Genomic DNA, 14,129 nt, shown 5'->3' with positions numbered 1-14,129 from the left:
TCCTCATTCCGAGTACTCTCCTGCCATTGTTCCCACCTACTTGCACCAGCAATCATTCTCGCTACTTTCATGTCTCTCACTTCTAACCTATGAATAAGATATCATGAGTACACCCGGCTTTCGCTTCCGTAAAGCAAAGTTGGTCTGAAAACAGACTGATGTAAAGATAGTATCGTCTGGGAGCTGACTTCCTTCTTACAGAATACTGCTGATCGCAACTGCGAGCTCACTGCATTAGCTTTACTACACTTCGATTCAATCTTACTTCCTATATTACCATCCTGGGAGAACATACAACCTAAATACTTGAAATTATCGACCTGTTCTAGCTTTGTATCACCAATCTGACATTCAATTCTGTTGAATTTCTTACCTATTGACATCAATTTAATCTTCAAAAAGCTAATCAATTCACTCAATCAATCACTACTGATCTGCATTTTTTCATACCATACTCATTGCACCTATTTTCAAGTTCCAATATATTAGACTGCAGGCTTTCGGCACAATCTGACATTAAGACCAAATCGTCAGCATGAGCCAGACTGCTTACTACATTTCCACCTAACTGAATCCCTCCCTGCCATTTCATACCTTCCAGCAGATGATCCATGTAAACTACGAACAGCAAAGGTGAAAGATTACAGCCTTGTCTAACCCCTGTAAGTACCCTGAACCAAGAACACATTCTACCATCAATTCTCACTGAAGTCCAATTGTCAACATAAATGCCTTTGACTGATTTCAATAATCTACCATTAATTCCATAGTTCCCCAATATGGAACATCTTTTCCCTCAGTACCCTGTCATATGCTTTCTCTAGATTTACGAAACAAACACAACTGCCTTTTCCTCTCGTAGCATTTTTCAATTATCTGGCGTATACTGAAAATCTGATCCTGACAGCCCCTCTGTGGTCTGAAACCACACTGGTTTTCATCCAACTTCCTCTCAACTACTGATCGCACCCTCCCTTCCAAGATGCCAGTGAATACTTTGCCTGGTATACTAATCAATGAGATACCTCGATAGTTGTTGCAATCCTTCCTGTTCCCTTGCTTTGTCCAATCTGAAGGTACCTTAACAACACTCCATGCTAATCTTACTACTCTATGAAGCTATTTCATCCCTGCATTCCCACTATACTTCACCATTTCAGGTCTAATTTCATCTATTCCTGCTGCTTTATGACAATGGAGTTCATTCACCATCCTTTCCACATACTCAAGTATAATTTCACCAACATCTTTTCCTCCTCCCCATGAGCTTGGCTGTTCGCAACACCAACAGGAAGATTTCCTTTTACACTGAGAAGATGCTCAAAATATTCCCTCCACCTCTCCAGTGATTCCCTGGGATCTATTATGAGTTCAGCTGAATAACTCAAAACACTGCTCATTTCCTTTTTCCCTCCTTTCCTAAGATTCTTTATTACTGTCCAGAAAGGTTTCCCTGCTGCTTGACCTAGCCTTTCCAGGTTATTACCAAAATCTTCCCATGACTTCTTTTTGGATTCAACAACTATTTGTTTTGCTCTGTTTCCTTCATCTACGTACAAATCCCTGCCTGCCTCAGCCCTTGTTTGGGGCCATTTCTGATAAGCCTTCTTTTTACTTTTACAAGCTGCTCTCACTTCATCATTCCACCAAGATATTCACCTTTTCCCATCTTTACACACAGTTGTTCCTAGGCATTCTGTTGCTGTTTCTATTACAGCATCCCTGTATGCCACCCATTCTCTTTCTATATCCTGAACCTGCTTACTGTCTACTGTTCGGAACTTCTCATTAATCATATCCATGTACTTCTGTCTAATTTCCTCGTCCTGGAGATTTTCTACGCTTATTTGTTTACAGACAGATTTCTCTTTCTCTACCCTAGGCCTAGAGATCAGATAGTGGTTTGTATCATCAAAAAATCCCTGGAAAACTCGTACATTCCTAACAGATTTCCTGAATTCGAAGTTGGTTAAGATATAGTCCATTATGGATCTGGTACCCCTAGCCTCCCATGTGTAGCGGTGAATAGCCTTATCCTTGAAGAATGTATTTGTAACGGCTAAACCCATACTAGCACAGTAGTCCAGCAAACGCTTTCCATTCCCATTAGCTTTCATATCTTCCCCACATTTACCAATCACCGTTTTGTATCCTTCAGTTCTATTTCCAAATCTCGCATTGAAATTGCCCAATAGCACTATTCTATCCTTGCTGTTGACCCTGTCCAGGATGTCACTCAATACTTCATAAAACTTGTCAACTTCATCCTCATCTGGACCCTCATATGGTGAATACACCGAGACAATTCTCGTCTGAATTACTCCAGCTGCCAAATCTACGCACATCATTCGCTCATTTACGTAAATAACAGAAACTATGATGTGTGCAATGGTATTCCTGATAAACAGCCCTACCCCATAGTACTCTGCCCTTCCCTTTCTAACACCTGTCAAGTACACTTTATAAACTCCTACCTCTTCCTCGTTATCTCCCCTTACCCAAATATCACTTACTCCTAGCACATCCAGATGCATCCTCTTTGCTGACTCAACCAGTTCTACTTTCTTTCTTCCGTAAGCCTCATTAATATTGATAGCTCCCCATCGAATTCCATTTTGTTGTCCAAGTTGTTTCCAAGGAGTCACTCGCCTGTCAAATGGGAGTGAGACTCCAAGGTCCGAGGCTTGCTTAAAATGTTCTGAGCTCGGTAAATTCATGAAGCAGGATGCTACCCTACTTACACATAGTCCAAGTGAGGATAGCTCCTCTAACGGATTATGGACCACCAGTGGATTGTATAGTCCTAGCGCCTGAGCACGAGGAGGGCCATAACTCAGAATATGTCAGAGATGTCCACTCCCATTCCATAGCAACTGGTATCCTGACCCTCATGACCACTTACTAAGCCACTCAGTCGTTGCCCATGGTTCACGCACAATCTAGGACGTGACTACAGTAACCCACACCATGGTACCAACGTGAAAAAAATACCGCATTTTCCTCACCCTTCTCCTTCTCTACTACATTTGTCAACATCTGCCTTCCTGGATAACACTCTACCCTGGTTCTCTTTTGACCACACACTTTCCCCACATGCCTAACTATGAAGCACCCTATGATCAGAGCCACAATCCTAACCCCCTTATTTAATCCTCTCTTATCCTGATCTCTTCTATCTTTTCTGATGGCTGCAGAACCTACTCCCTTCTCATATAACCCTGTTCCACTTTCCTTTCCCTAGCCTCTACTCTACAATTCCCTTTCCTCCTACTTCTTCTCTCCTCTGCAACAGTTCCCTGTTCCTCCTTCCCTCTGCTATTTTACCTGCAATGACTCATAATGATTTCTCACCCAATACTGGTCCTGAATTTTCCACCTGAATAGAGCCCTAAAATGTTAGCCCACCTGTTTTCTACCATTTCCCCCTTTCCTTCCCGTCCCTCTTGTACACCTACCATATCCTGTACATTGAGGGATACCTACCTAACTTCCTTCCTTCCTTCCTTCCTTCCTCTGCGAGAATCCCCCTCCTTCAAACTCTCCTATTCCATCCTCATATTCCTTAATGCCCACTCGCACCCACACTCCGTATACCTGCATTCCTTAGCCATTCTTTACTTTTTTTTTTTTTTTTTTTACAGAAAAATGAAAAATCAGCAAAAATAAAACGAATTCTGTGGATTTCAAAAATCAAAGGAAAAAGGTATTGACTAGCATGCCTCATGAGGATCACATGACAATAAAGTAAGCAATATACTAGCTAATAAAGTAACTACACAACAATACCACTTAGGTGTATTATATTATTATTCATACTATTATGGGCTAACAGTTACGAAAACAACTGTTAACTACTAAATATTGAAAATAATACACAAGAACTACATAACAGTAATGAGTGCAAACAAGACTCTACCATATGTAATAAAATAACCACACTACAATTCTAAATTGCAATTAAGCGCATCTTAATTTCAGCAAATTAATTAAAATAATAGAAATGAGGATAAAACTAAATGCTTAGAGATGTTATTACAGCTGGTAGATTATTATTATTATTTTTCCCACTGTGCAGACTGGAAATTAAAACTGACCTTAAATGCTAAAAAAAAAAAAAAAAAAAAAACACGAGCTTAATAGCTGCAGTCGCTTAAGTGCGGCCAGTATCCAGTATTTGGGAGATAGTGGGTTCGAAACCCTCTGTCAGCAGCCCTGAAGATGGTTTTTCCGTGGTTTCCCATTTTCACACCAGGCAAATGCTGGGGATGTACCTCAATTAAGGCAACGGCTGCTTCCTTTCCACTCCAAGCCCTTTCCAGTCCATTCGTCGTCATAAGACCTATCTGTGTCAGAGCAAAAAAAGCAACTTGTAAAAGAAAAGAAAAAAAGGAGAGGGATTAGGATGTCTAAAATAACTTCTTAAAACTACACCGTAGACTTGAAACACACGTTGGGATACAGGAATTTGATGTAAAGTTACCGGGCGAGTTGGCCATGCGGTTAGGGGTGCACAGCTGTGAGCTTGCATCCGGGAGTTAGTGGGTTCGAACCCCACGCTCGGCAGCCCTGAAGATGATTTTCCGTGGTTTCCCATTTTCACACCAGGCAATTGCTGGGGCACCTAAATTAAGGCCACGACCGTTTCCTTCCCGCTCCTAGCCCTTTCCTATCCCGTCGTCGCCCTAAGACCCATCTGTGTCGGTGCAACAAAGCAACTAGCACATTATAAAGTTACCGGGGAGTTGGCCGTGCAGTTAGGGGTGCGGAGCTGTGAGTTTGCATCTGGGAGATAGTGGGTTCGAACCCCGCTGTCGGCAGCCCTGAAGATGGTTTTCCGTGGTTTCCAATTTTCATACCAGACAAATGCTGAGGCTGTACCTTAATACAAGCCATGGTCACTTCCTTCCCACTCCTAGCCCTTTCCTATCCAGTCATCACCATAAGACCTATCTGTGTCAGTTTGATGTAAAGCAAACTCTAATAAAGTTTTACTCGACCGTAACAAATGGTACTGCTAATTGCAGTAATAATTACCAACATTTCTTAAGGCAGTTAACTATCTTAACTATCTTGTCAGTGAAATAATGTATATTCTCTTGAACCCTATATTAACAAAATTTACAAGGCTATCATATTATGTATATCTAGAAATGATCACCTTCTTTACAGGTTCTATGGCATCTTAAAGTGCTATGTAGGCATTCACAAATATGAAAACCACACAAGTTACAACTCCATGTAATAAACTGCCTATATAAGTATCTTCCAACAACCCTATAGATATTTAAACCAAAGAGATGGAATACCATCTCCTATTTCTCCCCTCCCAGATATCAAAAAAATTAAAACTTAACCTACGTAACCAACAATGCTTTCACGTTTCTCCCCTACTGACATCACTTTAGTCTTGGAAATTCTATTTTTCACATCATACTCACTGAAGCTATTTTCAAATTCCATATCACACAAACTGCACCTATTTTCACGTTCCAGGGCTTTCAGCCGAGCCTGCCATTAACCCTTTCAGACCGTGTACGCACAATAGTGCTGATTCGTATTTTATTTCTGTCTTAACTTATTTGATGTTTTCTTGGCACTAGACCGGACTGCAGTGCTTGTGCAGGACACGTAGCATGTACTTCAGCTGTTTTTGTTTAGTGCTTGACCACCAGGGGGCAGGAAGAAGAGATTAAAAATACAGTTCATTGGCAAGATGGCGGGAAGCAGTAATGCCTAAAGTAAGTATTTATTTATTGCATTCATATTAATCTAGAAGCTTTACTGAATATCAGAATATAATCAATGAAGTGTGTAAATTATTTAGCGAACGTAAATTGTGAACTTACAACATCATACGTAATACTATGAGGTTTTGAATGTTGATACGCACAATTGTGCGGGCTAGGTTTCCCTACAGGCAATGCATGCGGGAGTGTTGGGTGCTGCCAGCAAAAGGACTGTGAAAGCACAACTCGTACCCTATGTGAGAAATGTAATGTATAATATTTTAATTGTTTAAAATTGTTCCACACTGTCAAATAGAACTGATCATGTACATGTGTATATTCACATGTACCGAGTTGATTTTTTTTTTTTTTTTGTAAGTAGTGAATTAAGTCCTGACGCACAATTGTGCGGGTGGTTTTTTTTTTTCAGAGGTTCATTTTTATTTCGTAGAATTAACTAAAAATATATGTATTTAAGAGCATTTTAGTCAGTTTTTGATGCACAAACAAAAATTCACAGAGCCAGTTTTCTTTCAGGTCTGAAAGTGTTAAACCAAGTTGTCGGCATAGGTCAAATAGTTTACAACATTTCCACCCAATTGAATCTCTCCCTGCTATTTTATAATTTCCAGTAAATGATCCGTGTAAACTATCAACAACAAAGGTTAAATATTATAGTCTTGTCTAACCTCTGTAACTACTTGAACCAAGAACTCATTTTTACCATAGATTCTCACTGTTGCCCAATTGTCAACATAAATGCCTTTAACTGATTTTAATAATGTACCCTTAATCCCATAATCCCTCAATATGGCTTACATCTTTTACCTCAGTACTTTGTCACATGCCTTCTCCAGATTTATGAAATATAAACATTAACTGTCTATTCCTCTCGTAGCATTTAACAATTACCTGAACATCTGATCCTGACAGCTCTTCTATGGTCTTTTTTTTTTTTTTTTTTTTTCTCTAGGGGCTTTACGTCGCACCGACACAGATAGGTCTTAGGGCGACGATGGGATAGGAAAGGCCTAAGAGTTGGAAGGAAGCGGCCGTGGCCTTAATTAAGGTACAGCCCCAGCATTTGCCTGGTGTGAAAATGGGAAACCACGGAAAACCATCTTCAGGGCTGCCGATAGTGGGATTCGAACCTACTATCTCCCGGATGCAAGCTCACAGCCGCGCGCCTCTACGCGCACGGCCAGCTCGCCCGGTCTTCTATGGTCTGAAACCACTCCTGTTTATATCCAACTTACTCTCAACCAACAATTAGACCCACCCTTCCAAAATGCCAGTCAACATCTTGCCTGGTATACTGATGAATGAAATTCCTCAATAGATGTTGCAATCCTACCCGACTTTTGTCCAAACAGAAGGTACCTTTCTAACATTTCGTGCTAATCTTATTACTCTGTGAAGCCATTTCATACCTGCCCTCCCACTATATTTCACCATTTCAGGTCTAATTTCAATTATTCCTGACACACAGTTGTTCCAAGGCATTCCCTTGATGTTTCTACTAGAGCAACCCTGTATGTCATTCATTCTCTTTCTTATTCTGAACCTGCTTACTGTGTAATTTCCATATCCTGGAAATTCTCCACCCTAATTTGTCTGCAGACAGACTTCACTTTCTCTAACCTATGCCTAGAAATAACTTAGTTCACTACAGATCAGACAGTGGTCTGCGTCATAAAAAAATTGCCCAGAATGTCCGCACATTCCTAACAAATTTCCTGAATTCAAAGACTGTTATGATACAGACTACTATGGATCTGGTTCCCTATCTTCTCATGTGTAGTGGTGAATTACCTTATGCTGGAGGAATATATTCATAACTGCTGATCGCATAATAGCACAGAAGTCCAGTTAACGCTTCCCATCCCTATCAGCTTTCGTATCTTTCCCACATTCACACATTCCATTGTCATATTTCTCAGTTCTATTTCCAACTCTCGCATTGAAATTGCCCATTAGCACTATCCTATCCTTGCTGTTGACCCTTACTACGATGTCAATCAGTCCTTCATAAAATTTGTCAACTTCATCCCCATCTGCATCTTCACATGGTGAATACACTGAGACAATTCTCGTCCTAATTCCTCAAACTGCTAAATCTATCCTCATCATTGGATCATTAAGTGCCAAACATAAACTATGTTGTGTGCAATAGTGTTCCTGATGAACAGTCCCACTCCACACTCTGCCCGTCCCTTTTTTACAACTGTTAAGAACCTATTACAATCTCATATCTCTTCCCCATTATCTCCCTTCACCCGACTATCGTTAACTCCTAACACATTCAGATGCAGCCTCTTTGATGACTCAGCCAGTTCTACTTTCTTTCTTTCTTTCTTTCTTTCTTTCATAAGGCCTATTAATACAGACAGCTCACCATTGATTTCTATTTTAGTTCACCTGGTTGACAAAATACTTTTAATCCATTAAAATATTTACACGGATATTAATGATGGAATGAAAACTAGAAATGCTCTCACTCTTGCCTGGTGTACTCATATGAACATGGTTTATATTACACATGAGAATAAAAACTCTGAGAAAAAAAATCTAATATTCTAGTGCTGAGACTTTAATTTCTATGTACTAATCATGTTAAGTTACCTACCATATTTGACCCCTTTTCCCCCCACTTTTACAGAAAAAAAAAAGTGGGGGGTCCAATGTGTGATAACCTCAAATTTTGTGCAGTGAACACAGGACTTCTAGGCTATAAATTGTCCATCTAAACATTCTACACTATTCTCTGACAAACTTATGAATATATTCTGAATTTTACTGGCTATTTTCGTTGGAAGGCAGTATTTCTAAATTTAAAAAGACAATAAATGGTGAACACATGACTTTTAGGCCTACATACTGTATAAAGTATATACAGACAGTTTTAGTTGCTCTTATATCACGTGATTCATTTCATCTTATCAACTCCTCTGATGAGGTTGACGTCAGGAAGGGCATCCAGTTGTAAAACTAGATACAAAGATTTCTCACTTCATACTCAACCCCATAGAAAAAAGGGATAAGGGTATCTATCACATTATTCAGTATTAAGTTAAATTATAATTTATGTTAATTGTAGAGTATTATTTAACTATTGTATGTTCCACATGTTGATAATTATATGTTCCATTTGTTCCGAACTACCGTAAGCAAATATTACTCCCAAGATAAGTAACACTATAAAATGATTTAATCATTTGACATATGAATAAAACTATGTGATAAACCAACAATAAAATAAGATGACCAGAATTCTATTTAAAATAGCACAATGTAACACTACAAGTATCAACAAAACCAAATTTATCAACAAATGCCTAGTTTCCTATATTTAACTAGGCAACAATATCTATCAAACCATTATGGGTGATAAACAAATGTGATACACAGGATAGATGGGTAATTTCAAGTACCATATATCTCCAAATCCAAGACTACTTCCAATTTTTCCTTCAAATAAGCTGCCCCTGTGGATCAGTGGTAGAGCATCGGTCTCCAGACCCCAAGACAGCGGGTTCAAACACGGCAGAGGTAATATACATGTTGATTCCCATAGGGAATCTGAAATATTTGTCCTGAATGAGCAAATTTATAATACCAATATAAATGGTCCGTTATTGGACATTATAAATTTTCCAGCTAGCTCATTCTTGGTTGCCAGCGTTTCGCCCTCGTGTGCTAGGGTGGGCTCATCAGTTGGTACCTAGCACACCTACCAATACGCTGGCTAGTGCATACCGTGGAGGCCACTGCGTAGGCTAACTGGAGCCACCGGCAGTGCCAATGCACTAAGAGACTTTGTCTCATCACTAAAAATTGATGCCTGCTTGGCCATCAGATGATATACATGTTGATTCCCATAGGGAATCTGAAATATTTGTCCTGAATGAGCAAATTTATAATACCAATATAAATGGTCCGTTATTGGACATTATAAATTTTCCAGCTAGCTCATTCTTGGTTGCCAGCGTTTCGCCCTCGTGTGCTAGGGTGGGCTCATCAGTTGGTACCTAGCACACCTACCAATACGCTGGCTAGTGCATACCGTGGAGGCCACTGCGTAGGCTAACTGGAGCCACCGGCAGTGCCAATGCACTAAGAGACTTTGTCTCATCACTAAAAATTGATGCCTGCTTGGCCATCAGATGATATACATGTTGATTCCCATAGGGAATCTGAAATATTTGTCCTGAATGAGCAAATTTATAATACCAATATAAATGGTCCGTTATTGGACATTATAAATTTTCCAGCTAGCTCATTCTTGGTTGCCAGCGTTTCGCCCTCGTGTGCTAGGGTGGGCTCATCAGTTGGTACCTAGCACACCTACCAATACGCTGGCTAGTGCATACCGTGGAGGCCACTGCGTAGGCTAACTGGAGCCACCGGCAGTGCCAATGCACTAAGAGACTTTGTCTCATCACTAAAAATTGATGCCTGCTTGGCCATCAGATGATATACATGTTGATTCCCATAGGGAATCTGAAATATTTGTCCTGAATGAGCAAATTTATAATACCAATATAAATGGTCCGTTATTGGACATTATAAATTTTCCAGCTAGCTCAGTGGCCTCCACGGTATGCACTAGCCAGCGTATTGGTAGGTGTGCTAGGTACCAACTGATGAGCCCACCCTAGCACACGAGGGCGAAACGCTGGCAACCAAGAATGAGCTAGCTGGAAAATTTATAATGTCCAATAACGGACCATTTATATTGGTATTATAAATTTGCTCATTCAGGACAAATATTTCAGATTCCCTATGGGAATCAACATGTATATCATCTGATGGCCAAGCAGGCATCAATTTTTAGTGATGAGACAAAGTCTCTTAGTGCATTGGCACTGCCGGTGGCTCCAGTTAGCCTACGCAGTGGCCTCCACGGTATGCACTAGCCAGCGTATTGGTAGGTGTGCTAGGTACCAACTGATGAGCCCACCCTAGCACACGAGGGCGAAACGCTGGCAACCAAGAATGAGCTAGCTGGAAAATTTATAATGTCCAATAACGGACCATTTATATTGGTATTATAAATTTGCTCATTCAGGACAAATATTTCAGATTCCCTATGGGAATCAACATGTATATCATCTGATGGCCAAGCAGGCATCAATTTTTAGTGATGAGACAAAGTCTCTTAGTGCATTGGCACTGCCGGTGGCTCCAGTTAGCCTACGCAGTGGCCTCCACGGTATGCACTAGCCAGCGTATTGGTAGGTGTGCTAGGTACCAACTGATGAGCCCACCCTAGCACACGAGGGCGAAACGCTGGCAACCAAGAATGAGCTAGCTGGAAAATTTATAATGTCCAATAACGGACCATTTATATTGGTATTATAAATTTGCTCATTCAGGACAAATATTTCAGATTCCCTATGGGAATCAACATGTATATCATCTGATGGCCAAGCAGGCATCAATTTTTAGTGATGAGACAAAGTCTCTTAGTGCATTGGCACTGCCGGTGGCTCCAGTTAGCCTACGCAGTGGCCTCCACGGTATGCACTAGCCAGCGTATTGGTAGGTGTGCTAGGTACCAACTGATAAGCCCACCCTAGCACACGAGGGCGAAACGCTGGCAACCAAGAATGAGCTAGCTGGAAAATTTATAATGTCCAATAACGGACCATTTATATTGGTATTACGGCAGAGGTAGTCGGATTTTTGAAGGGCGGGAAAAAAGTCCATTTGACACTCCATGTCGTATGATGTTGGCATGTCAAAGATCTCTGGTAACACATTTGGTGTTTATCCGACAAAATTAATTAAATCTCAGCCATAGACGCCCAAGAGAGTTTTGGTTTACTCGGTCTGCCATCTAGTAGGCCTAGAGTAATGTCTGCACCCGGTAGCTGAGGCCATACGATTATTATTATTATTATTATTATTATTATTATTAATCCTTAAATAAATTAAATCAGGCTTAAAAAGTGCTTTGTGAAATCATACAAATGCCTTTCATGTACAGTACACATTTTTAGACTATCTTTGTTTTCATGCCAACGCTGAACACTGGATTTAGTTATTCCATATTTTCTTGCGGCTGCACATTATTCTTTATTTGCGTGAGTTTCGTAACAATTAAATTAAAACTGACATAATAATATCGAAGAAAATTTGCTGGTAATACTTGTTCCATGTCTCTACAATACGATAATCCATCAGGAGAATACTCCTGTTGTCTATAAAACTGTTAATTTTACTAAGCGTCATGTACAATCGGCTGCCGCTAAATGCCCGTCTCGCTTGCCAGCTTTGAGCATCTTCAGCGACTAGCAATGTATAATGAAGACGAGGACGCTGAAGGTCAACAAGTTTATTGCACCGGGGTATGGCCATTCCGCCCTTGAGTTTTTCACGGACAATTTAATCTTCGATTTCTTTAAAGCGTCCTTGTTGCAGGCCACTGAATGCATTTTTAAGCTATCTTTGTCTTCAGGCCAACACAAAACATCGGCTTTACTTATACCATATATTTTTTTTTTACAAGTTGATTTATGTTGCACCGACACAGATAGGTCTTATGGCGACAATGGGACAGGAAAGGGCTAGAAGTAGGAAGGAAGTGGCCGTGGACTTAATTAAGGTACAGTCCCAGCATTTGCCTGGTGTGAAAATGGGAAAACACGGAAAACTATCTTCAGGGCTGCCGATAGTGGGATTCGAACCCACTATCTCCCGAATACTGGCTGCACATAAGCGACTGCAGCTATCGAGCTTAGTGCCGTATTTTCTTATGGCTGCACAATTATTCTTCATTTCCACAGGTTTAGTAACCATTAACTCGAAACTGGTATCATAATACTGACAAGAACTCGTTGAAAATACAGTAGAAGTCTGATATAGCGAGTACGGCTTATAATGAGAACCCCATTATAACTACAGGTTCTGTTTCTCCCTTCAAAATTTCTATATTAAACTGTGTATTATCCTTCAGTTATGGCGAGACCCGTATCACTGATGCATCCGTAATTACGAGCGATTAAGCGTGCACATTTTTTTTTTTTTTTTTTTTTTTTTGTTACCGACATTTATGCACCCCAGCGATTATGTTGCATGCGACTGGTCACAATCGGTATAGTTTCCTCGTTATGTTCACAAGAGAACTCTCTCGCCGACGTTCGAAGGCAATGTCGGAGACAATTATGAATAGCCGTGAACTGGTGTTCCGTAATGAAAATTAGAAACGGAAGAAGAGAACATGTTTTTGTAATAAATACGTAAATAACGTGGTCGACAGCAGTTGTTAACTCATTAATAAAAGGCTGAATAAATGAACGCTTAATTTTAATGTTATATACTGAAATTACGTTAGAATGTGATACACATCAAGATATGGCAAAGTACATCACTGATTTCAAAGGATAGTTTATATTTTGTTTTGTCTAGTTAAATTTCGGAAAGGCTATTCCCATGTAAATTTATAGCAAGGAGGTTATCATTCCTCTACATGCACTTGAAATATGTTTTCATGATATATATACAGTAAGGTTAGGTGACGCCGTTTGAAGAAGAAAACTGAAATGTTTGCCACAGAGGACTATGGAGTGATACTATATTTTTTTCAGAATGAAATTAAACACACACTTTCATGCAGTATCAGATTTCGAAAAATAACAAACAAGTAAACCATAGCAGGGATATCATCCATGAAAAGGCAAGTTTTATAATACCAATATAGTTGGTCCTTTATTGGACATTATAAATTTTCCAGCTAACTCATTCCTGCTTGCCAGCATTTTGCTCCAGTGTGCTAAGTTGGGTTCATAAGTTGGTAAATAGCACACCTACCAAAACGCATGGCTAGTGAATATACCATGGAGGCTACTGCGTAGGCTAGTTGGAGCCGCCGGCAGTGCCAATGCACTATGAGAGACTTTGTCTCATTTTCAAATATTAGTGCCTAACAGGCCATCAGATGATATAGATGTTGATTCCCATAGGGAACCTGAAATATTTGTCCCGAATGAGTAAATTTATAATACCAATATCGGAGTCGATTAGTAATACCCGTCGACTGCTGATCTCTAAAGAAAATTCGAAACGAAAGAGGATAACACATTTTTGCAATAAATGCATAAATAACATGGCCGATAGCAGTAGTTAACTTGTTAGAAACAAAAGCTGAAGTAACTATACTGGTTTTATAAATTTACTCATTCGGAACAAATATTTCAGGTTCTCTATGGGAATCAACACATATTTCAAGGCAAGTTTTGACAACCCGATTGCCATTTCATACCGATTTTAGTGTGTATGCGGTTTTTTCAGACTTTTACGAAAAATCGGATGTAACAACAATCCGCTAAAGTGAGCACATTTTTCGCAGTTATGAATTCTCGCTATAACGGACTTCTACTGTATGTCAGCAATACCTGTTCC

General features: G+C 39.9%; 1 protein-coding gene across 2 annotated transcripts in view; it reads right to left on the bottom strand.

Moving 5' to 3' along the window:
• The window catches only part of Nipped-B (Nipped-B cohesin loading factor), an 804,192-nt gene that overhangs the window by 43,376 nt on the left and 746,687 nt on the right, over positions 1-14,129 (bottom strand). The window lies entirely within an intron of this gene.

Source organism: Anabrus simplex, chromosome 2 (assembly GCF_040414725.1).
Source record: "Anabrus simplex isolate iqAnaSimp1 chromosome 2, ASM4041472v1, whole genome shotgun sequence".
NCBI lineage: Eukaryota > Metazoa > Arthropoda > Insecta > Orthoptera > Tettigoniidae > Anabrus > Anabrus simplex.
This window is presented reverse-complemented; position numbering and strand designations above follow the sequence as displayed.